The sequence below is a fragment of the Grus americana genome, chromosome 2 (assembly GCF_028858705.1).
Source record: "Grus americana isolate bGruAme1 chromosome 2, bGruAme1.mat, whole genome shotgun sequence".
Taxonomy (NCBI): Eukaryota; Metazoa; Chordata; class Aves; order Gruiformes; family Gruidae; genus Grus; species Grus americana.
Genome location: NC_072853.1, coordinates 8,039,314 through 8,062,766, shown reverse-complemented (window position 1 = coordinate 8,062,766; position 23,453 = coordinate 8,039,314). Strand labels below are relative to the sequence as shown.

The following is a 23,453-nucleotide window of genomic DNA, read 5'->3' as shown; positions in this document are numbered from 1 at the left end:
AATTCCTTATCTACTGAGTGGTCCATCCATCAAATCCATGTCTCTCCAATTTAGAGACAAGGATGTCATGCGGAACAGTGTCAAATGCCAGGTAGATGACCTCAGTTGCTCTTCCCTTATCCACCAATGCTGTAACCTCATCACAGAAAGACCACCAAATTTGTCAGGCATGATTTGCCCTTAATGAAGCCATGTTGGCTGTCACCAATCACTTCCTTAACTTCCATGTGCCTGAGCATAGTTTCCGGGAGGATCTACTCCATGATCTTGCTGGGTACATGAAACAGGAGATGATGCTTTTCAGTTTAGCGAATCTTCCTCAAAAGGTTGCATGAGGATTAAGAGTTAATACTATTCTTTTTAAATGTATGGTCTCATTACTACCAATCCTACCATAACTGAAATATCACACATTTTACATTCGCTAGGATAACATACAGCACAAAAAATTTGTGGCTGCTTTAACAATCTAAGAAACTGAAATTGCAAAAATCAGCAGCTAATGCTGCACACCAGATAAAACAAGCAATAAATCCAGAGTGAAAACATTTAAATGGCAGGCAAAGCACACTGTAAAAAAACTCTGTGGGAATACAAGAAAAATCTTTGAACTCCTGTGAGTGATAATAGATTTTAAAGTCTTAATGCTGAAACCCTGGCTAATAGGGCAACAGCCCTTGAAAGTGTAGGTCAGCTTTCCACCTATCTAACACCGTGTGTCCAGCCAATTCTTGTCCTTTATTTCCCCAGTGTTGTAAAGCTGATGAGGGACAGAAGCTGATTGAAGACTGTAGCGCCTAGTTTTTCAAAGACCAAATGTTATTTAATGTTCAGCTGGAAATCTGTGTGTGGATTTAAACCTGGGCTGGTACTTTAATAATTGTTCTGGTTGTTATGTTTGCCCAGAAAGAGGTCAATCCAAGGGTTGTGTTAGACTCTGAAGTCAATTAGAGTAGCATTAGAGCAGATTTTGTTTATCATTGTAGTTATAAAAAGTATTTTTTGGCTTTTTTCCAGCCTGTTGTGCTATCTAAAGTGTGACAAGGGATGTTGCTTAACAACAGCCGGAGGCCTTTGAGGAAATAGGCTGACTGATTAGGCTTAACTTGTCATTTTCTGATCAATTCTTTTGAACAAAAAGTAATTCAGGTGTGTGGTTAATGATAGTTTTGAAGGACACAATGGGAAAAGATGGGGAAGGTTAGGATTTTATTAGGGCTATAGATTCAAAAATAGGAGACTGGAATTCATCTGGAAGGGTGGGTAGAGGGTCCTTTAAACATAATACAAATGCTATAAAATAAGGCATAGTTGCTTTGCTTTTTTAAAGGCATCTTTATATGAACAGTAATGAAAAATCCTGCTTCCACTTGTTTAGGAAGTAGTAAAATCAGGTGTGAAATGGTTTTGTGTGTTCTATGAAAATCTGAGGTTCCAACAATTGACCTTAGCTAAGATAAAATTAACAATGTGCAAAATTTCACACAAAAAATGCAGAGGAAAACTGGGACAAAAATAGGATTTCCCTCTGAAATAGAAGTCTAGGTTACAAATACCAGCTTTATCTTCAGGAAAGGGACTGGGACTCCCCAGATCACAGCAATTGCTCCTACTGTTTTCTTCAAGGAAACCTGATTATTGCCACCACGGGCTTTTCCTTTTGACTAATTATAATTTTCCAATGAAATACAGTTTTGCTTGTTGCCTGTGTTGAGTCTGAGCAGGGTGGCAGGGGGTGTGAGTAATGATGACGCACCATCACCACAGTAGCCCTCATGAGGATACTGCCAGAGTGTCATACAAATTGACTAGCATCTGCTGATCACACAGGAGTGGCATGTATGATCAGTTGAAAGAAGATTGAAATATCATACAGGAAAACTGAAATGATCATAAGTGCTGGAGAAGTAGCAGCGGGATGAAATTCAGCAGTTCAAAATGCAAAGTCACACGCTTTGGGCTGATAAGGAGTTCTGCAATGGCTGGGGACATGACTTGGCAGGGAAAAGAGGTAGACATAGCGACTGATCACAGGAAAACTATGAGTCAAAACATAAGCCTGTATTGTATCAGGGAAGATATTTTCATTGGGGAAGAGTGAAGAATTTAATAGCTCTGTACTAGACTCTGAAAATTCATCTGGAATACTGACTACCACGCTAGTTATGCTTCTGCAAGAATCGTGCACACAAACTGGCATAAGATTCAGTGAAAAACTATTAGTTATGATTAAAAAAGCCATAAAGAATCAGACTAAAGGCATAAGTAGTGCAATAACCTGTCTCTGATGGTGACCAAGACTAAAAGCTGAACAAGGAGTGTGAGATAGTATAAGCATGCATTCCCCAAAACACTGTCAGTCTTCAGCAAATTTCAATTTAAAGGCTTCCTAAGTAAGAGGCATTATCTTTGCATTTAATATCTTCAGATGGCTTTTTCCTCTACTGGATTTCCTCCCATAACTTATTTTGCTCACTTTGCTTGCAGTTTGCTTTCTGAACCAATGTGAACTTTCAGCATCTCTGTGGCAGCAGGGACTTCTGCAGTCACAAGATGTGGGAAAGCCATCGCCTTTTGCTTCTTTACAAATTGATCCTTGTTATTTCCTCTAATGTCACTAACTCTTGTTCTTAAGAAGACAATGAACAATCATTCCCTGTTCATTACTTTCTCCCTAACAGTGATCTGGGAAATGGAAGTGCCTATCTTACACCGAGACATCTTGGCTTGTTAATTTTAACACAATTAAGTATGAGAGAACATGACTGCGATCTATAAATGAGCACTGGGCTACACATCAGCGAAGAGCAACAGTGGTTTCAGCTAAAGAAGAATTTTGTCCAGAGAACAAAAGAATATTGAGAATGTATAAATTTAAGTTGAAAAGTAGAAGAAAGTTTTTAGCCATGGGGGTAGTGAGACTCTGGGGTAGTCTTTTGGTCATGGGTTGTCTTCAACTGAGCTATAATAGTACAAATAGATCTATTACTTTTGACGAAAACAGCTTCACTTTTTCCTAGGACCCTAGGAGATCAATTGCATTAGGTGTGTTAAATTTGCACAAATGGAAATGGCTTGGCTAGCATCACTTCAGATTACCTTTGAGTCTCTTCTCTGAATAGTTGCGAGCCATTTATAAGAGAATCAAGCATGGCCTTCTACTCATGTCTGCAGAGGTTCTTGAATGAATGACCCAGATGCTTTAATCACTCAGACACCCCCCTCCTTGTTGGGGCTGGAGAGAATCCTGAATGATTTAAAGATAGACCACACAATTAATTAATTAACAAAAAAAGTAATATAGCATGATGGCAGAGGACCCCACTTGATGAGTTGGGAAGGCTCTTCCCATTCCCTGCCCTATTTTGGGGGATGAAAAAGTAGTTTTAAGTACCCACTCAATTCCTGTCACTGCAGGACTGTAATTTAACACTATCTCTCCCCCCACAATGTTTTATCCCCTTTAGCTCTAAACCTCCTCTGATGGAGTTTTGTTCCAACACTTCCCCCAGAGGACTCTGCTCTCCTGTCTAATAAATTTCACAGTTAGGAAGCTTTCTTTGATGCTTTGTCACTCACAGCCACATAGGAATGGATAAGGAGCTGGCTTCAGACGTCAGAGATGAAGGGTACTTATGTACATGGAAACAGTCCCGAAAGGAGTGAGATGAAGGACTACTGCAAATATCAGCAGCATGGTTACCTTTGCTCACCTTAGCAGGGATCTAGCAAGAAATGCGAAGGTGTGAATTTCAGCACTTATGAAAATGCCAGATTTACAGCCTTAAATAGCAAAGTCGTCTGCCTCTCCAGAAAACAAATATAGCAGGGTGTCCACTGTGAGTGTTTTCTCACAAGTAGGTGTCAGCCTGAGGAAGAAAAATAGTGAACAGGCACCCAAAGTGGGGAAGAAGTGGTCTTTCATCCTCTGACCTACAGAAATTGAAGCAGGGTCACCAATTCATTGCACCATTGATGTTTGACACGGATCGAATGAAAACACTTGGTTGTTATCGATATGGGTTCATTTTAACATGGCAATGGAAGATTTCCTTTCCAATTACCAGTCACTGAAATCACCCTGTCACCTGTCAGTGGCTTTAAAAACAATGTCATGGAAGGTAATTTGGGCTAAGATGTCATCTATAAAATATTTATTATAATGAGATATACGGGTTTCAGTCACTTAGTGCATCTTGCAGTAGCTCCTAGATGGGTTAAAGACCAAATTACTCAATCCTAATGGCATACACAGTTCTTGCACAGTATTTTTATTGCTAATTACTTGGTGACATTATATTCACATAAAATAAGAGCAATATGGATGTGGCTTTTGGGGCAGCCAGTTTGGACCTCTCCTGTGTAACTCTTTACCTTGTCAGCAGAGGTGAATCACTAGTTGAAGCAAGATCCAAACTGAAGCTGGTCTGTTTAATTACCCTTGAAAAATGGAAAGGTCAAAATAGGACAGGACTGACAAAGTCAATTCAGCCTCTGGACACAGTCCAAGCTTCAGTCCTAACTGTCATCTCCTTGTTTCTTCTTTTGGAGGAGTCTACCCTTAAGTGTAATTGTAAGAACACATTTACACTGCACATTTCTGTAGTTTGTTCTTTTTCTCCTTCTCTCCTTTTTTGTCTCCTTCTTTCCCTCTTCCCCTGTTCCCTCATTCTTCCTCTCCCTCTAGTCTCTCTCTGACCTCCTCTCTTACTCTCTTTTTTCTTCCATCTGGTAATTTAGAATTTAATCTTTTCTCTTTTCTTTTCTTTTCTTTTCTTTTCTTTTCTTTTCTTTTCTTTTCTTTTCTTTTCCTTTCTTTTCCTTTCTTTTCTTTTCTTTTCTTTTCTTTTCTTTTCTTTTCTTTTCTTTTCTTTTCTTTTCTTTTCTTTTCTTTTCTTTTCTTTTCTTTTCTTTTCTTTTCTTTTCTTTTCTTTTCTTTTCTTTTCTTTTCTTTTCTTTTCCTTTTCCTTTTCCTTTTTCTTTTCTTTTCTTTTCTTTTCTTCTCTTCTCTTCTCTTCTGTTCTCTTCTATTCTCTTCTCTTTTCTATTTTCTCTTTTCTCTTTTCTCTTTTCTCTTTTCTCTTTTCTCTTTTCTATTCTCTTCTCTTTTTCTCTTTTTTCTCTTTTCTCTTTCCCCCTTTTTTCTCTCCTCTCCTCTCCTCTCCTCTCCTCTCCTCTCCTCTCCTCTCCTCTCCTCTCCTCTCCTCTCCTCTCCTCTCCTCTCCTCTCCTCTCCTCTCCTCTCCTCTCCTCTCCTCTCCTCTCCTCTCCTCTCCTCTCCTCTCCTCTCCTCTCCTCTCCTCCCTACCAATTTCCTATTTCTACTATTTTTCTGACAGGCCTAGTGTCAGGGTCCAGAGTGAGTTGGCTGCTTTTTGGGGCTGGGGGCCACGGGGCCTCTACCAGGGCAGCAGAGCAGGACCTCACAGCCAGGGCCCATCCCACCACCATCCCCCAGCCAGGAACAGGGCAGGCTTGGGGAGCAGCCGGGGGAAGCCCCAGCTCTGAGCATCAAGCACCTCCGTGGGGATGAGAACGGGCCAAGTCCAGGCTGGGACATCAGCCTGTGGGTGGGGGTCAGGATCAGGCACAGTGAGGGGATCTGGGATGAGACACAGCCCAAGATGGTCAGGGAGGACCATGGGCTGGTACTGGGCCAGCCCCCAGACCCAGCAACCAGATCCCCCAGTGTGTGGCCTCTTATAGCCCTGCTACGTATTCATCACGCAGATATTATATATGGATACGCACACATGTACAATCTATACATCATTACACTTTGCATATGCACACCTGGTGCATAAATATACACACACACAGAGGCACATTGGTAGAATCAATTAAAAGCTCTCTCTGCAACACTCAAGTTTTGCTGATCGTTAATCACAGACGTCTGATATCTTTTTATCTCAAGTCAAAGATTCTCAGCCTCCTTTATAGCAATCAATACACTGAGATCGTCTCACAAAGTCCATAGATTTTTATTCCAAAGATCTGACAGGACAATAACTGTATGATTCTGACCCATGTAAGAGGCTTTGGGTAATGCATGTGTAAGACTGCTCGTATTATATCTATAATTCATTTGCAGCTTGATCTCTTGGGGGAGCGGGGGGAATCATGGCAGCTGTTTAACAGCCCACAGTTACAACAGAAAGTAAAGGGAGCTACAATTCAGCTGAAACATCATGTAAAGATTGTGCTCACTGGGCCAGGGAATCTGGACTAACATTCCTATTTTTGTGAGAAGTGTTGGGGGATTTTTAATGACTGTAAGATCCTTGACTTTGCAGCTCAGTCAGAAATACAATACTCATAATAACATATTGTAGTGATAGTATTCTTACAACTACAAAGTTTTAACGATGTACAAAAGGAAAAGTTAGTGTAGAGAAGTAATACCATTTATTAGACCAACAGAGACACCTAGAAAAAAGCAGACAAGCTTTCAGGCACAAAGGCTTTTCTGCAACTCTCAAACTGAGAAAATAGATGTGAAGTTAAGTAGGGCAAGGTGTAATTGCTCTGAGTTTAACATTATCACGTTAATTGTTTGAGAGGAGAGGTGGCTGATGAAAGTGAGCTGCTATGGGACAGAGAGGGATGGGTTATTACTGCCCCTGTAACAGCATGGGCAGCAGGATGCGCTACATGTGGAAAATGGCAGTGCTGAACCATGTCCAGCAAGTAAATACAAGGGTCTAGCTTGAGCTAAGAGGTTTCTGCAACATATTGCCCCAACTGCTCTTTCCTAACTCTGCATCCCCTCATTCCAACAAATACAGCCCTTTAGGGGGACAGGCTGTTTCTTTTTTTTAAAAATACTGATCTTTTCAGCCTTCCAGTGCATGAACACAGAGCAGAAAATACCAGCTTTAAGTTGCAAGATATTGTGAAACTTCTACGTGGAGTGAGGATTGCTGCATCTATGGATACAGTCAACAAATCATTCAATTTTTCTGTTGTCAGCAACATTGGAACCCACTCGAGGGAGCTGGGAAATCAATTGTACTGAGGCTCAGCTCTTTCAAACAAAATGAATAGAAAAAGAAAGATTGTAAGGATAAACTTAGAAGGACCATTCCAAGATTATTTGCCCTCTCCCCTTAATCAAGACTGGCAAACATTCCTTAAAAATGACACATGTTTTTGAGTGATAAATATTTAGAATGGACAAAGAAAGCTTCAGGGAATTTTTTCTTAGCATTCTGTCATGCTAAAAAATGAAAATTCATTGGAAAGTGGTGACAAAGGCCAGAAAAGATTTAATAAAATGGAAAGGTCTGAGAAGCCAACTTCCCAGTGATTTACTTTTTTCTTTTAATACAACTGAGTTAGTCAATCTTAGGGTGCCTCTGTGGAGCTATAATCAGAGAAAACTGCTGTTGTCCAATAGGCCTGCTTTTCCTTTTAAATATATCGCTTTCTTAAAAACAAACAAATGCAAAGTGTTTTGAAGATGACATGAAACAAAAACCATCGAAGTTTTATGTATCAGACTTCATATGAAGTGTATAAGGTCCTTTGAGTGGTGGATTCTTTTCTCCAGTCTTTAGTAGACACCCACCCATGGCTGAGCGTCTTTCTGAAAGACATGCTCGGGTTCATCGATGCCCATTTCCTGCTGTGTTGGCCAGGTGTCATCTTCTGGAAGTGAAGGGGGGCAAATCAATGCCTTCTCCTCTGCTTCATGGCTGGGTGGGTGTATGCGCACACCGTAGAGTGCCTGTGGCATGCAGAGGATCCAGGACATCCTCAATGTGTGAGTAGTTGGTGTGCCATTTTTTGGATACACATGGATAGAGAGCAACTGGGCACCTCCTTGGATGCTCCCTGCCTGAGACTCAGGGAATTACAGGATGAGGGGGAGTGTGTGTGTCAGGAAGATACTGCCCCTTCCAGAGCTATCCATATGGAATAGCACATGCAGAAAGTGACTGCAGGTGTGGTAGATGAAGAGTTCAATGTGAAGCTGCAATGTGTCCTTGCAGCAAAAGCCAGCGGCACAGACAGCAAGAAAGTAGCCAGTAGCTCAAGGGAAAGGGTTATTCTCTTCTGTTTGGCACTTGTGAGGCAGCACTGGGAGTCCAGTATGGGCACTGGCACAGGCACAAAAAAGGCATTGACATACTGGGGTGAGTCTAGCAGAGGGGTACCATGTGGGTCAGCAGCTGGGGCTCAGGACATGGCAGGATAGGCTGAGAAGTGGGTTTGTTCAGCCTGAGGAAGGGAAGGCTAACTATTTAACAGGAGGCTCTGTAGAGAAGACACAGACAGACTCTTCTTAGATGCACAGCAATAGAAGAAAAAGGAAACAAATTCTACTTGCAACTCAGGAAATGCTGTTCCAATGTAAGGGGAGTGGGGGCGAAATCACTATGGGGGTGGTCAGATAGGGTCCGAAAAGTACAGTGGGATGTCCATCCTTTAAGATATTCAAAACTTGACTGAACAAGGCCTGGAGTAACCTGCTCTTCTTGGACTTTCTTTGAGCAGGAGGCTGGACTACAAACCTCCAGAGGTCCCTTTCAAACTGACTTTTTTCTGCAGTCCTATGATACAGCCCTCTCCCAAGTACCTGCTGACACTACCCAAGATCCAGCTGTGGACTGCTTCTTAACTGTAATTTTTCCTGGATGTCAATGTTTATGCCATATGATAGGAGAAGAAAGAATGATGGACACAGGGCAGGGTGCGCTTCCAGAAATAAATCCCACATCTGCAGCTTGCTCCCTGTGCCTGTCTAGGGAGACCTGGTGAAAGTTGGTGGCTAGGACGGAGTCATAGCATGGAGCAGGTTGAACCATAAGTTGTTCAGTTCAGAGCTGGAATCCTGGTGAGGATTTCTGTATATCTGAAACTGAAATGAGTCAAAGGCTCACCACAGTGGGGGCTAAATCAACATCACAATACTTGCCCCAGGCAAAACCAGACCTTCCATGTTTTAAACAGACCCCCTCAAATGTGCGTTGCAATGGCTCAGTGAGTTACTGCAAGTCAGCTGAATGGGCATAGCTGACCCTGCTCTGACTGCGAGGTAAACTGCTTTGACACTTATGGTGGTTTAGACTCATGTATTTCACCTTTTTGTTGGTCTGCGTCTGAACACGGATGGTTATGGGAGTTTAGCTGACACACTGTAACCCATTAAGATCCTGCAAAGTAGATCATATGCTGCTATCCAAAGAGGAAAAAAATGAAACACGTAAGCTTAGTGCTCTGCAGCAGGCAAAAAGATATGGGGAAGAACAGGGAGTGACACAGAGCATGTTTCTAAATGGCTGCAAAAATATCATGAGCTCCCAGGTCTTGGATGCTGTATGTGTTTTTTATCCTCATAGAGGAAGGAGTACAACTAGAAAATACAACATTTATGAACTAAGTCATGAAATAGCTTTCATAGGAGAAGAGATGACCTAGAGTATCAATCACCAGCTTGGAAAAGAGGTGGTTGCAAGGGTGGTAAGACGGAAGACGAACAGGGCTAGGTGGGCTAGATGGACCTCTGGCCTTAGGCAGTGGTAGAGCTGTTTTTATGGTCATACTAGCAATGCTGAACACTGCTCTTCTCCGGATGCCTTCTGGTTCACAGCCACGAAACTGAGAGAGGAATCAAGTGATCTCTGCTTTGTTGTACTTGTCTGACCTCTGCCTTGAGTCCTTTACAAGTTTTCCATCTGCCTTTGCTAGATCCCAGGGAAATCGATGGTTCTCTGCCAGCCTCTGTCAAACAGCATGTGCAAGGACAGCATTTGCAAGACAGAACGACCAGTGTAAGATTTCTCTGTAAAGAAGAAGATGGTGCTTTATTAAAAGGTCTGTTCTGCATCTAAGAGGTTAATAAACATTCACTGAGACTCATCAATGTCAAGACTAAAACCAAACAGGAACACGACAATCTCTTTCTCTTTTGTAAAGGAACTTGTTGAAATAACTGCCTAAGTCTGCCCTCTGTTTACTAAAACGGCTTCGGAAATCTCTAAATCCATTTATCCTGAGGATTATCATCATCTGGTTTCCAGACAACATTCTCATTTCCTCCAGTGAGGTTTTTTGATACCTTAGGCCATTAGCTGTGGTATTGATCTTTCCTTAATACATGAGATTTCCTACAGCAAAGGCAGCTCTGCATCTAAAAAACCCCAAGCCAAACCTGTTTTATCTGAATAGCCAGAATAGCATTTTGTTAGAGACAAAATTTAACATTCTTTGGCTTTTGTTTGTAATAAATGTATCAGGTCAGGCTCTTAATACATACTCTGTGGAATAAACTGAGCCTGTTATCAGCCACTTGGGGAAATCCTGTTCCAGAGACAAAAGCTTGTGACATGCCAGTCCTTCAGCTGCTAGTGCTATGGCTTGACCCTGGGGAAAGAGATAATGGGCACCACTTGGGAGTGTAGCTTCCAAAATTTTACCTGGCCCTTCCTACCCCAAAATCCACCCTCCTGACAAATCCTGTGCAGTATTCCACAGAAAATTAGTACCAAATCCATTATTATTCATCCTACATTACCTGATGGGGCTAGTCAGGATGGTGCCTCTGTAATAGAAATGGAAGGAAGAAACCTTGAGCAAAGATCTGATGAAAGAAATCAGCACACCTTTACTTCTTGTTTCCTGCTTTACAGTCCTGTTTCCCCTTTTGTCTTTCACTTACTGGGCAATGTTGAAAGCCCACAGTTACTCCTCTATTTGAAGAAGACAATCTAATAACTTTGGGAAGAGGGCGATGGAGGCACCTGTGGAAAGGAGGCCAGAGCATTCGGACCATTAGCAGCTCAGACAGATGGGAATCTACTGCCTCTTCTTCTGAACTAATCAGAGCTTGTTGGAAAGCTTAAGTTTCGAAGAATATGTTTTCCCTGTAGCTGTAATCCCAGGGCAGAGAACAAAGAGTTAAATTCATTAGCCTTAACAGTTGGGATGAATTTGTTTTCCTTTTTGTTCAATCCAGAATCTGTATATTAACAGGGCTTGTTCCCCCCCTCCCTGACTTTGAGCAACTCTCTCTGAACTCTCTCTGTGCTAAACATAAACATCACTCAGCCCCATATTGAGTTAATGGGAGCAGGGAGGCTCCTCCAAAAAATTGCAGAAAAAAAGATTGACTGACTAAAATTGCCTATCATGGAATAGGAAAAAAAATTGCTAGAATTTGCTTCCTGCTACTTTGGACTTCTTTTGGTGCTTGAAGCATACAGCAGTCACAGAGAAGTATGACTTAAAATTTCTGTACAAACATCAGAAGAGCCCTTCAATGTATGAAAGTCTTCATTAACACCAAGGAAAAGTCATTATGGCTAAAAAATTCAAATTCAGGTGCTTTAAGTAAGAATAAGTATATACGTTATCAAATTTTCAGTGTGTCTGAGCACCTGCAGATAACATTTAAGATGAGTTCATTACAGGAACCTAAATATGGATTAAAGGATTAGTTTTAGACATTAAATTGTGAAAAGTTTAGCTTATATAACTTACCAGGACTACATGGCAAGTTGTTGGATTTCTCTTTATATGTAGAATCACAAATCTTCTCAAATAGGAGAGAGGATGCAGCAGAGGTTCCAGGTTTGTCTTCCTTGTTTACCACAAACTGCTTCTTCCAGAAATCCAATAGAGAATGAAAAATCCATAGGACTTAGTTTTCTTTCTTAAGTTTCTTTCTCAATTGTCTTAACAATTAAGAGTAATCCTGCAGTATAAAACAAAACCCCAACAACAACAAAAAAATATCCCCAAACAAAACAGTCATTTTAGGCCATAGATGCTCAGTCTGCAAACACCTCCACCAGTTGATGATAGTCTCATGTTTGGCTGCTATTTTGCCCTCTGAATTTGTAACTCTCTTTTCCTTTTCCCTTTCTGCAAGCCCTTCAGCTCTGCCAGCAAAATAAGCCCTGTGAACACTCCCTAAATCAAACAGTAAAAATAGGTGATTAGAGTTGCTTTAGCTAGTTTTGGTTGAAGAGGATATAACAGTGCTGAAATGGGGGTGGAGAGGAAGTAATTTTTGGCTAGGAACAGTAACAGCTTCAACGTACAGAAGAGAAAATTTGGAAGAGGACACTAGTTTTATGAGACGAACATACTGAGTTCAACCTCACAGCCCTCAAACTAATTACCGTGAGATAAAGCAAGTAGATTTTAACTTTTCTTTAAATAGGGAAGATAATCCAATAGTGCTTTAACAGCAAATGTTTTAGCAAACAGATTCAGGACTAGAACTCAGCCAAACAAACAACATGCTTTCACATGCAGTTTCATGTGGCAAATCACGTATTAAAGAAATACCTATGCTTTTCTTAATTAAATATTTCTGGCTTCCCTCTCCTTCTCCTAAATCATGCCAGTAAAAACTGTGCGTTTTTAGAACTATATCTAGTCATATGCAATATCAGTCAGGGTCAAAGATCTTCCTTTGCTGTTATTTTCAGCCTGCTTGCAAAACAGGAGCTGCACAAAATGTCAGCTCGCTTGTGGCCTGTGAAGGCTGTACTCAAGCAGCACTTCAAAGAGGCAGCTTGGGGGAAATTCGTTCTCAGCTCACTGTGGGGGCCTATGTGATTCACAGAGCCCCCGTCGGCGCTGGCGATAGCTACGTGGCCAGAGCTGTGCATGTCTCTGTATGGGAAATAAGGCTCTAAGATTTCCCACAAATTAAGAGTTTCTACTTCAGGCAAGGTTTGGATACCTGTTACAAAATCAAAGCAGCTCATATCCCCTTTCTTATGCAAATAATGTAATAAGGAGGCTGGAGTGGCAAATGTGGTCAGTAAGACCTTCTCCATCATAGTTACCTGCTTCTGCCATTAAGTGGTCCGTGAAAATGTGACAGCAAAACCTCACAAAGTTCTTTTTATAATAGCGTAGAATAAACATCTTTATAATTAGTACAGTGAAAATCAGAAGACATGGGGTAGAATCATGTTCCTTTGAAATATATGATTCCATTAAGATAAAATATTTATAGAAATTAGATGAGTTAATGAGAATTTAGTTTTGGAGAAAACTCATAAAATGCCAATGATATCAGGGAACAATTTCCTCTCTTTTTTGGAACCAAAATTTCCAAAAGGAAAGATTTTTGAAAAAAAAAAGTGAATTAAAATAATTTATGACACATAATAAAGATGTTGATATAAAACCATTTTTATTTTCTAGCTGAAAAGGAGCTTTTGGATCACCCCAAACCAATCTATTTTTAGGGGAAGAGAGAAATTTGCTTTCAGTGAGGGAAAAAAAAAAAAAAGTGATCTACTTCATTTTGCATCCGTTTGAAATAAATTTTGTTATCGAAATTCCTCACAGACAAGAAATGTCCCCTTAACACAGACCTGTGTTACATGGATATGGGTAGTAGTCCTGTGACAGCTGCAAAGGAAGGGTTATTTCTGATGGATAAATTCTGCAGTTACTTTGCTGGTCCTCTGTGATTAGGGACTCTGAGTGATGAGTGGAGATGACTTATCTTGAAAAGCTGATGAGGTTATCACTGCCAGTTTGCTGTCCCCTTCCTCCTTCCCCCCTCTGCCCTACTTTACCCTCATCCATCTCACCAATACTTAAACTACTTTTTAAACAGCTCCAGGACTACAGGGCAGAATTTTAAGGAAAGTAAAGTTGGCGATGAGTTTCCATAAAATGTAATGCTGATGGCTACAGTGATGAGGAAGCCTAATGGATGAGCTGCTCAGATGTCTTGCTGTGAAGGGCAGAGGGGGTTGCCAGAGGCAGGACTTTGTCTATTGGCATCTTAATTGCCAGATTTCAGAACTGCACATAAATATGCAAACCCTGATGCTGCCCCTGGCAGCTTCTTGGTGTTGGTCTGATTCACACCAGCCTACAACGCACTGAAGAAAAGCTTTGAAGAGCGGGGAATGATGGTCTTGTAGGGAACAGGATCAAAACAGGTAGGATTCAGGAACAAGATCTATAAATTAACTGTAAATTTCAATAGCTACAGTAGAAAAGATGAGGCAATAAAAGCAAGAGGTAGCTAAGGAGTTAACTGTGGGTCCCGTATGGTGTATGTCCACTCTGTTAGGAGCACACTAGGACTGAAGTCTGCTTAGGCAGCCAGAGAGAAAATGTAGAGAATGGCACTGAGGGCAGTGAATGGAAACTGGCATCTTTTTTCTGTGACTTTACACAGCCTACGTGCAAGTCACAAACTTCTATACGCATCGGTTTTCTTGACTGAAATATGCAGTAAAACTGATCCAAGTGTGGCTGCAGCATTATGGTAGGACCTCTGAGACAAGACCTTGCACACATCAGGGAGTGTGGGTTGTCTAGGGTTTGTAATAGCACAGCTTTTGGAAACCAAACATTGGAAGACAATGACTGTTTGTAGACTGCAACTCGCTTAAAGTCCTCAACTAGAAAATGTTCCTTGATAAATATATAGTGTATTTGTAGCTTCTGGGGGCTGCAAAAAAATTGAATTTCTTCAGCTAAGCCAGATGCTGGGTGAGTTTTTTGAAGCAGAGGTTTTCCAAAGAGGTTGTGCATTCTCCATCCTTGGAGGTTTTTAAGGCTTGACTCAATAAATCCCCAAGCAACCTCCTCTGATCCCATAACTGACCCTGCTTTGAGTAGGAAGTTGGGTTACAGAGCTCCTGAGGTCTTTTCTAGGCTGAATTATCTTATGATCCTATTTTTATTTTCCAGTACCAATTAAAGGAAAACAATACCAAATTATGAGCAAGTGAATGTATGCAATTACTTACTGGTCCCTTAGTACTGCTAATGAGTACAGAAACATAAAAGATCTCCCCATCCCCTAGAGGATCTAGGAGACGGATCTAAGGAAAGCATGGCTTATATGTGGGGCATGATTCTTAAGGGATTTAGCAGGTATCAGTCCCCACTTAGTGCACCAGCAAAAGACAAAGGCTTTCTACTGTGCTTGTCACACCTCCCCTACACACTCCTTTCTGCCATTTGTAACTCTTGCTGTGAGATACAGCAAAGTCTTCATTTCGCCTCCCTGTCAATATTTGTTGTGCATGTGTAATTTGAAGGTTTTAAGATAATGAAATAAAATTCTTGCCTGCATTCATCAAGTCCGATATGTCTGCAGCATACAAATTGAATACAGAACGACGTAAAACTACCATAGGAGACAGTGAAGTAGATCAACCTTTGTGTAATTGAATGAACAAATTCTCAGTCATAGCAGTGATGCCAGTGGGCGAAAGGGGTTGTGGCCTCCCAGGTCCCTCAGTAAAACCCTTTTCTGGCAATTACATGGCTTCAAAGTTGGCAAATGACAGAGATTCATTAGTAAATGATCTATGTTTTCATACTACTACATAACACATGTAAAAAGCTTGTGGAAGATGTCATTTTAAGGAATGTGTCCATTTAAAGGAGCAGCTCTTATGAGTGAAGATAATTTTAGGTTTTAGGATTAAAAATGGTCTGCTATGCTTGAACTACAAGCAGTGACTTATGGTTACTGCCTGGAAAATGTAGTTCACCTGATAATTATTATCTTAAGATTGCTTAAGTATCAATGGCTAATGTGAACAGATTCTTAAGGCAGTTTTAAGGAGGTGCACTGCAGGATATAGAGATTTAAAGGAAAACAGTGTTTTCCCAGAGCTGTTCACATATTTCTCATAATCAGTCAGACCCTCCTTCTCCCACCAACATTATTTTGATATTGATGAATTAATTTACATAAATTATTAGATATTGAGTCGGGAGACAGAATGAGAGAAAGAAAGGAGGTGAAGTGTCTCGGGTAATTCCTCTGGGATCAGTGGGGGAGGCTACCAGAAGGGAGTTGAAAATTGGGACAATTTAAATAAGTCATTGGTAACTGAGAAAGTAGAACAATACCCTAGACACATAGTGAAATGTGGAGGGAAAGAAATCTCTGGATAACTGTACAGATACAAAGATATTCCTGGGCCTGTATTAGCAGAGATTTCTCAAGTCTATAACAGCTCAAAGCACATAGCAGATTTAAGGGGAAAGAGAAATGAAAGTGAAAGCTTTATTATTATTTTCATATATTAGCCAAAACAGGGAATGGTATCTTACCTACCACAGATCAGAATAAATAAACTCCTATGGGGACGAAGGGAACCATTTTAAACAATTCAGTTTGATTGCAGATGTTGATATCCCAGGCAAATTTATAGTCTTGGGGCTGGAGTCTTACTCATGCTCTACAGAAATGGGAGAGGAGCCAAACACATCAGTGTCACATTGAAACCAGGGCCCTGGGGAAGCAATCCCTCCTGAGAAACTCCCACTGGATGCTGGTACCACGAATCATGTGTGATTTATATTTGTGGTCTGATTACAGTTAGTTGGGCATTATTTTTAGCTTTCCATTCAGAAATCAAAAATTATCAGAAATGCTTTCCTTTTCCCCACCCCCAAACCCCTTGAACTTAGATTCTTCTGTGGAGCAGATACTCAATGTTTCTGAGCAAAACCAGAGAAATAGAGAACTGTCCAGACTAACCAAGATAGTAATGACACCAGCTGGAAACTAAGTTTAAAGGTACCTATTTCACAGTCCAGTGCTGTAAGCAGGGAAGTGAAAAACTGAGTCATGACGCCTTCTACTCCCAGTTTGACCTATTGGTTGTTCTAGTTAGTGCAGAATTGTGTTGTGAGCGTCACTGTGGACAGCTGACTGCTGCTGATCGGTCGAGAAGGGCTCTGAAAGACTCGCAGTGTTGTAGCCCATCGCTTTTCTGGAAAGTCTCTCCCAGCCAGTTCTCAGCTGGAATATGTTGATTTGCTTATATCTGTTTTTACTCAGGGTTTGACTTTAAAATACGCCCCGCCTCAAAAAAAAAAAAAAAAAAAAGGAGTGGGGGGAGTACTGGGGGAACTCTAGGTCAACACACATACTCAGTAATTCACAGATTTATAGTTTCTCCCTCTGGCGATTCCTTCCCAAACACCCAAGAGGATATGAAAACTGCTAAGTGCCTAGAGTCCCTTCTTTGTATTTCGGATCCCTCTAGCAAGGCTCTACATATCAACTGTGATATTTTGCATTTTTTATCCTCTTCTGTCTGTTGTCTGATTGTGATTGTAAACGACAAGACTGAGGGCTTGTGTTTGACTTCTAACTTCACCTCTGCTGTGTGTAATCAGCAGTGTTTTTCAGGCAGAAAGAACACGGGTAAAGTCTCATGTTTGCCTTTTGTTCCACATGAAAGGACATCACACATCCTGTTGTTCATCAGTCAAGGTTATTCCTCTTGGTTCCCTGCTTGCTTCTCCCATTACTTGTGCCTTAAATTCTGCCTTATTCACTTTCCTGTAGCTCAATGTGCCCCTGGTTTCTTTCCTTGCTTACCCCAGGCTTGCCAAGGCGGCAATGGGAAGAGTTAGCAGCAGGAATGGTGCTTTATAGTTATCCATACTTCTGACACCCTCTGTCTTACCTGATTTTGGCATAATAGAAATGTCACATCTGTATGTACGTGCCATTAGTTTAGACCACGAAATATTTAGGGGTCATACAAGTACTAAAATTAGCATTCTGACTCAGAAGGTGAGACCAAGACATAAATGTGGAGTCAGCAACTGTGCTCTTGGCAGTGCCATCCTCCCAAACCCACGCTGGTTTGGCACTGCAGGAGGGGATCATGAGAACTCTATTCCAGGAAGGAATATGGTTTTGAAGTTTAGTCTTGTTCCAAGTCAGAATGAAACCCAACAAAAGTATTGACGATCTCCATTAATGAAAAGTTCAGGAAGAAATGAAATAATTTTTGAGAACTAAACTGCTTTGTTCAGTCATTCTTTTTTAATACACTGTAATCTTTTTTTAATCTTTTTTCCCCCTTTTGGTCAGAACTAAGCACAGAATGAGAACGAAAATCCCTTTTTTTCAAATGTCAGAAATGGGACAGACTGACACTGCTGTCGCACCTCTCCCCTTCTACTCCTCCTCATCCCTTCCCAGTTCTTCCACATGAAATTTGGCAAAAATAGATGAGATTTTCCATATGTGAAGTAACTGATAAAAACACCCACGCCAGGCTCTGATGAAATCTACTGTCATCTCAATCTGACATGACATTGCCAAGCAAGGTGATTGATCTGTAGGGTCTATCTTACAGTGACAACTACAAAGTTGTGAGATCTGGCTACCAACCAGAAAATGTACTGGTAGACTTAAAGCGATGTTTCAGGAAGTCCTAAAGTTCTGCTTAGACCTGGGGGCCTGCTATCAACTGCATCTTCCTATCATTGCTGCTCTGCTTCGCAGGGATAGCGGTGAGACACCTCAGTGTCTAGGAGGCTGCCCCTGTCTCAGGGTATGCTTATGCAGAAGTTTGATGCTTGAGAAGGTGCATGGGAAGAACCACTGGCGTAGCAGTCATGCTGGTGGAATAAGTTGCTGTTCCACAGCCAAGTGTCAATTGTGAAAACTCTCATAGTCGTGCACTGCAGAGGTCCCAGTTTGAATACCTGAAGACTTGAAGCCTTGATTTTCTATTACTTCATATGTCGACAAGCACTTTTTAATGCAAAGCATTAGCAAATAGTGCAATAGCTCTTTGTGTGCCTGAAATTAGTTTTCACATAGGGCTGCCATTTTTCCCATCAGGGTTTCTCAGAGATAAATGAGCGTACACAGGTTGTGTAGTGTATGTGCAGTCAGCCCATCTGTTGCATCCTGGAAGTGGCAGGCTTGTAGTGAGAGTGCCCAAGCAGAGAGAAGGCTGCCATACTTATTCTTGGGTTTTCCTGGATGGAAATCTGTGCAAACACAGTGTGTGCCCTGCAAACACATATGGAGTGAAAGCTAGCACCTCTAGGAAGCATTAGTCATGCTGGGCACACACTGTAGGGATGTTCAACACATATACTGTGGTCATACCCAGGATTTAACCTGTGTCTACACAGAAAGCAGCACCCTACCTGATAGACTGGCTAGATACGCTGTATTGTAGATATCTTCTCAGTTAGCTCCTGGTCAGCTGGGCTGCTGAGATGACTTACATCAGCCAAGGTAAAGGAAAGGATAATAAACAGGGATGACATGTGAGAAGCTGTGCGGAGATGCAGGAGTGTAGGAGGGCTCAAGGAGAGCTCATGAACTATACTACAACAAATCGGTGGGTTGCCTCTGTTCACTCTTGTCTGATTCTCCTCTGAGACCTCCAGAATTTCATCTTTGCCATTATCTCTTGTTCTTGTGATTGCTGCCCACTCCTTTTCCATCTTTCCTATCCCATCCTCTTCCCCCAGATTTATTCTGCCTCTCACCTTACTGTACCTTCATGTGTGTCTTTGCTTCTCCCTTATTACATCTCCTGTCCCTGCTGTCTCTTTCTTTCCTGGGCTGGAAGAAATTATTCCCTGGATAACTCCATTCAGAACTGTTTTGGGCACTCTAGATCCTGGGATGTGTTGCAAAGCCATGGGAGCTTGCCAAAGACTGTGCTGACCCCTTAGGGCTTCCTATCTATTGAGCTTTGTCTCAGTTAGGAGATGTGCCTTGCCAGTTGGGAAATGCTGGCCTGTAATAATATATTTGAGTCAGATTGTCTGTGAGGGATAATCTGTATCCCTCTGTGTTGAGGGAATCACTTTGGGAATGGAGTTTCTCCCTGTCTAATGCAAACTCATCTTGCTGTCCCAGACTCCTTGGTGAGGTTAGCAGCTGTTTGGGAGTGTGAACAGCAAGGAGTAACAGTTTCTTCATGCACAGTTAGGGAGGCTGTGGTTGGAAAACCAGGTCTGCTGATCTGTTCAGCCAGAAATTTGTGGAGATCCTGGAAGACGGACTTATCTGCCAATGGAGGAACTCTCATTTTACACAAAGCTGTTCTCAAAGCCTTTTAGAAGCAGGTTTCCCCATTGAATTCTAGCACAAACCAGGGACAGATCCACCAGTGAACTGTTATTGTTGCCTTGCTCAGCATTGTTCTACCAATCCATGGAGTTGCTCCACACTTGTGCCCATGTAACACCTTGCTTTCATGGCTGTGATAGTTGATGTATACACACTTCTTTGAATCACCTATTTCAAGAGACATTGCTTGACAATTACAAGGGCATCTATTTTCCAGGGGAAATAGCAGAACTGCCCTAAGTTTTTGGTGTGACCTTTTGGCTTCTGACGAATCTGTCAGTCATTTGTCTAGAGGGTAAATTTGTTCAGAATCTTTTTCATCTTTTGTTCATCTTTTACTCAATACATTACTGCTTTGTCTGAACATTTGCATCCTGAGTGCCAGATGATAGCACTTCCAGAACTTCCTCCATTACTTGCTTAATAAGAAAAGAAAATTTTAAAGATAGAAAATGTGATTTTTTAATCTTTTTGAATGATGTTGGTCTCTCCAGGAATTTTGGGGTGGTTTCTCTGCTGATGGAAGGCAAAGCTCAGTTTCTATATCTGCCGTCATACAAATGAGGATAAATCAGCTTACCAACTGGCAGTGTGAACTTGGGGAAGGAAGAAAACACACACAAAGGCCATGCAGCAAAACCACAATAGAGCCAAGACTGTGTGCACAGGAAAATTTCACTAGAGGTTTTTCATCTGTTGGGGCACAGGAAAAGAAAATTGGGATTCTGGAACTCTGCTACTGACTTTGCCAGAAAATCACAGTGAGACGCCAGGAGAAAAAATTCAACCCAATCGTGAAAAAAGCTGTGTCTCGTGTAGTTTTTTTGCTGTGTTTTTCTTATGAGCAACTGTTACTGTGCTGTACTAACATGATTGCTGCATTCAGTGTGACTACAGCTTCAACAGCTTCTCATGTGAGTAAGCATGAGTAGGAGCAATGTTTAATTTCTCTGTGACCGTACAACACTTAGCAACCTTCTAGCACATTGAGCAGGAAGAGTTAGTTTTACCCAGTGTTCTGAGATATTTTGGTGCAGGCTGCTGTGCTACAGAGGGTAGGTTTATAGTGTGCACTCTTTCTAAGAAGATGCTATTATTTACCGGTTGGATTTAAAAAGATAACTATTAGAAATAGCATGCAGGCACTGTAATGTCAGACTCTCATCATTTCTAGTACCCATCATTGTTAATCAAATGGAAAAAGGTATTTTGAGAGTACTAACAGCCACTGGAGTCTATCCCTCCTTCCCTATCCCTGCCTCTCACCCTCTGCTTCTTTACTTTATTTACAATGCAAAGAAGAAAGTGTTTGGTGACATTACAGCAGGTATGAAGGTAGGGTGGAACTGGCAGCTCTCAGCAGTGAAGTGTCTCTGTCAGTGGGGATTATGGGAGAGTGGGGACAGGAGGAAAGGGAAAGATGAAGTGATCCTATTTATAAATGTATTCCCCCACTCCCTGTCTGTACCATGCAGATATCTCAGCAGCGCAGATGGATCTGCATACTGATGAAGACATGGGGCATCTATGAAAAATGCTGGATCTGGCTGAGCTCCCTGCAGGCACAGGGTCTGCTTTCTCTTCTATTAGAGCCCAACACATGCACATTTTTCAAAGCTTGGACATGCATGCCAGGTTTTGGTGCTGCTGTTGTGGCTTTACTTCTGCCTAAGAGCGAAGCCCAGTTTTCCACTTCAGCAATCAGATAAGAGAGTGCAAAGCGACTGAATAAGAGGCTGAACCTATAAGCAAGAGGTAAGTTCAAATCAGATCATAAGTAGGCAATGTGAATAGGGGAAAATTAGTATCACTACAAAAAGACCATGTAGGATTACCAGCCAGAATGCCTGGAGAAAGCCATCTCTGTCAAATACAAGAGATCCGCTTGCTGAGGTGTCTGGAGGATTGTAGAGAAAAATCTGGGCAACTCCTCAAAGCCTAGGCATTGTGCTACACCATCACTGTGAGAAACATAGCAGAGTTCCTGTAGTTTCTTTCACAGTGCGTACATCTGACAGTGCCATATGAATATCAGCAAAGTAGTGCAATAGCCCATGGAGGTAGGTATGAGAAATCACATATTTTTGTTACAGACATCAAAGAGTCAAGACAGTTGAGGTTCTTTGGTTCCAATGTACTGAACAGAAAATGCTTCCTCTGGAGTCAGTGGGAGATGTGGGTGTCCAGCATGCCCCAATACCAGGCCCTCAGTACCTGGCCTGAGATCATGCCACAAATCATGACAGATCTGTTCAGAGCTCAGCACTGGTGACTTTCAGGCCACCTACACTTCTTCTAAGATAATCCTACCCTATGCCAAAGAGTTTGGAGAAGGAAAATGACTGGAAAGTGTAAGGTCTGTGTTCATAGCCTATGAATTTCCTTAATTAAAGATCAAAGGATGCCACTTGAAGGTTTGGGGGACTGTGATGAAAAATATTAGTGTCTGAAAAAATTCTAACCCATCAAAGGACCCTCTTTAATATGCTAGCACAGATGGAGTGATCTCCTGGAGGCCAGGACAACTGTGATCCTTGATGAGCTCCTTGTATATGTAAGCTTCCCTTAATTCTCTTTCTTATCCATGACGGCCTTAGTGCCCTTTCCAAATTAGTCTTATCCCAGTTCCTGATGAACAAATTTCTGTGCTGCATTGTCACAGCTGACAGCAGTGAGCCAGACAGAATCCAAAGACCTGGAGACTCAGAAATCTTTTAGGAAATCTTCCTGGAAAGGAGAAAAAGTTACACTACAGTAAGCCCAAGTAGAAATGTTGGGTCTGCCTGGCTCATCTGTTGACCCCAGCTAAGAGCTGCAAGCTGCTTTTAACTCCACATGCAAGGAAGGACACCTGCTAGAGCAGGGGAACACCACATACCAAAGGTCCCTCCTTTCCATCCCTGATGCTGGCTTGCTTTGAGCCACCCTCTCAGGACAGACACATGGCTAACACAGCAACATTTCCATCTTGAGTGGCTCCCAGGAACCACAAGAGCAAATCTACCTTTGTAAAGCGAGCCACTCGAAATACCATCCAAAGAGATCTTGAGAAAGGTTTTGATCTTTTCTTCCGAGCATGGACCAGACGTTGCTGCCAGCACAGACTGTTCAGCCCTATCAGCATGATAGATACTCCTGCAAGGAATACAATTTTAGCTGTTTTAGTACATATCTGCCATCACCATCTGCTATTTGTTGGCATGAATGTGTACTATAAGAAAACTAGGTTCAAGGGAAAAAAAAAGGGCCTCACCAACCGTTTAGAGTTTCAAGTTCATTTTAGGGTTTGGATTTTGTTTTGTTTTAAACATCAGATATTCTCACACAAAGCACAGTATGTCTGCTGTGCTTATGCTCTTATGTTCTCCTCTTTTTTTTTTTTTTTGGTGAGCATTGCTATTGATAGAGATCTTCAGACAAGGGTACTGTCCTTACAATAAGCACTAGAAGCTCAGTTAACTTGGTAGGACAGTGTGTACAAAGTGTAGAAGATCTTCTCAAGATGAATAGGAGAGTTTTCAGATGATGTATTTGAAAGAGTCTCACTGTATTCTTGACCAGGACTTTAGTCTTTCTCCTTCTCTCACTGGGATTTTCTGTCCCAGTTA

General features: G+C 41.6%; 1 long non-coding RNA gene across 1 annotated transcript in view; it reads left to right on the top strand.

Moving 5' to 3' along the window:
* LOC129203014 (uncharacterized) overlaps nt 1-21,544 on the top strand; it is a 67,613-nt gene extending 46,069 nt beyond the window's left edge. The window contains exon 3 of the long non-coding RNA XR_008575892.1: nt 21,321-21,544. This is a non-coding gene — a long non-coding RNA (uncharacterized LOC129203014). The remainder of the gene's footprint in view (nt 1-21,320) is intronic.
* Nucleotides 21,545-23,453: the final 1,909 nt, after the last annotated feature.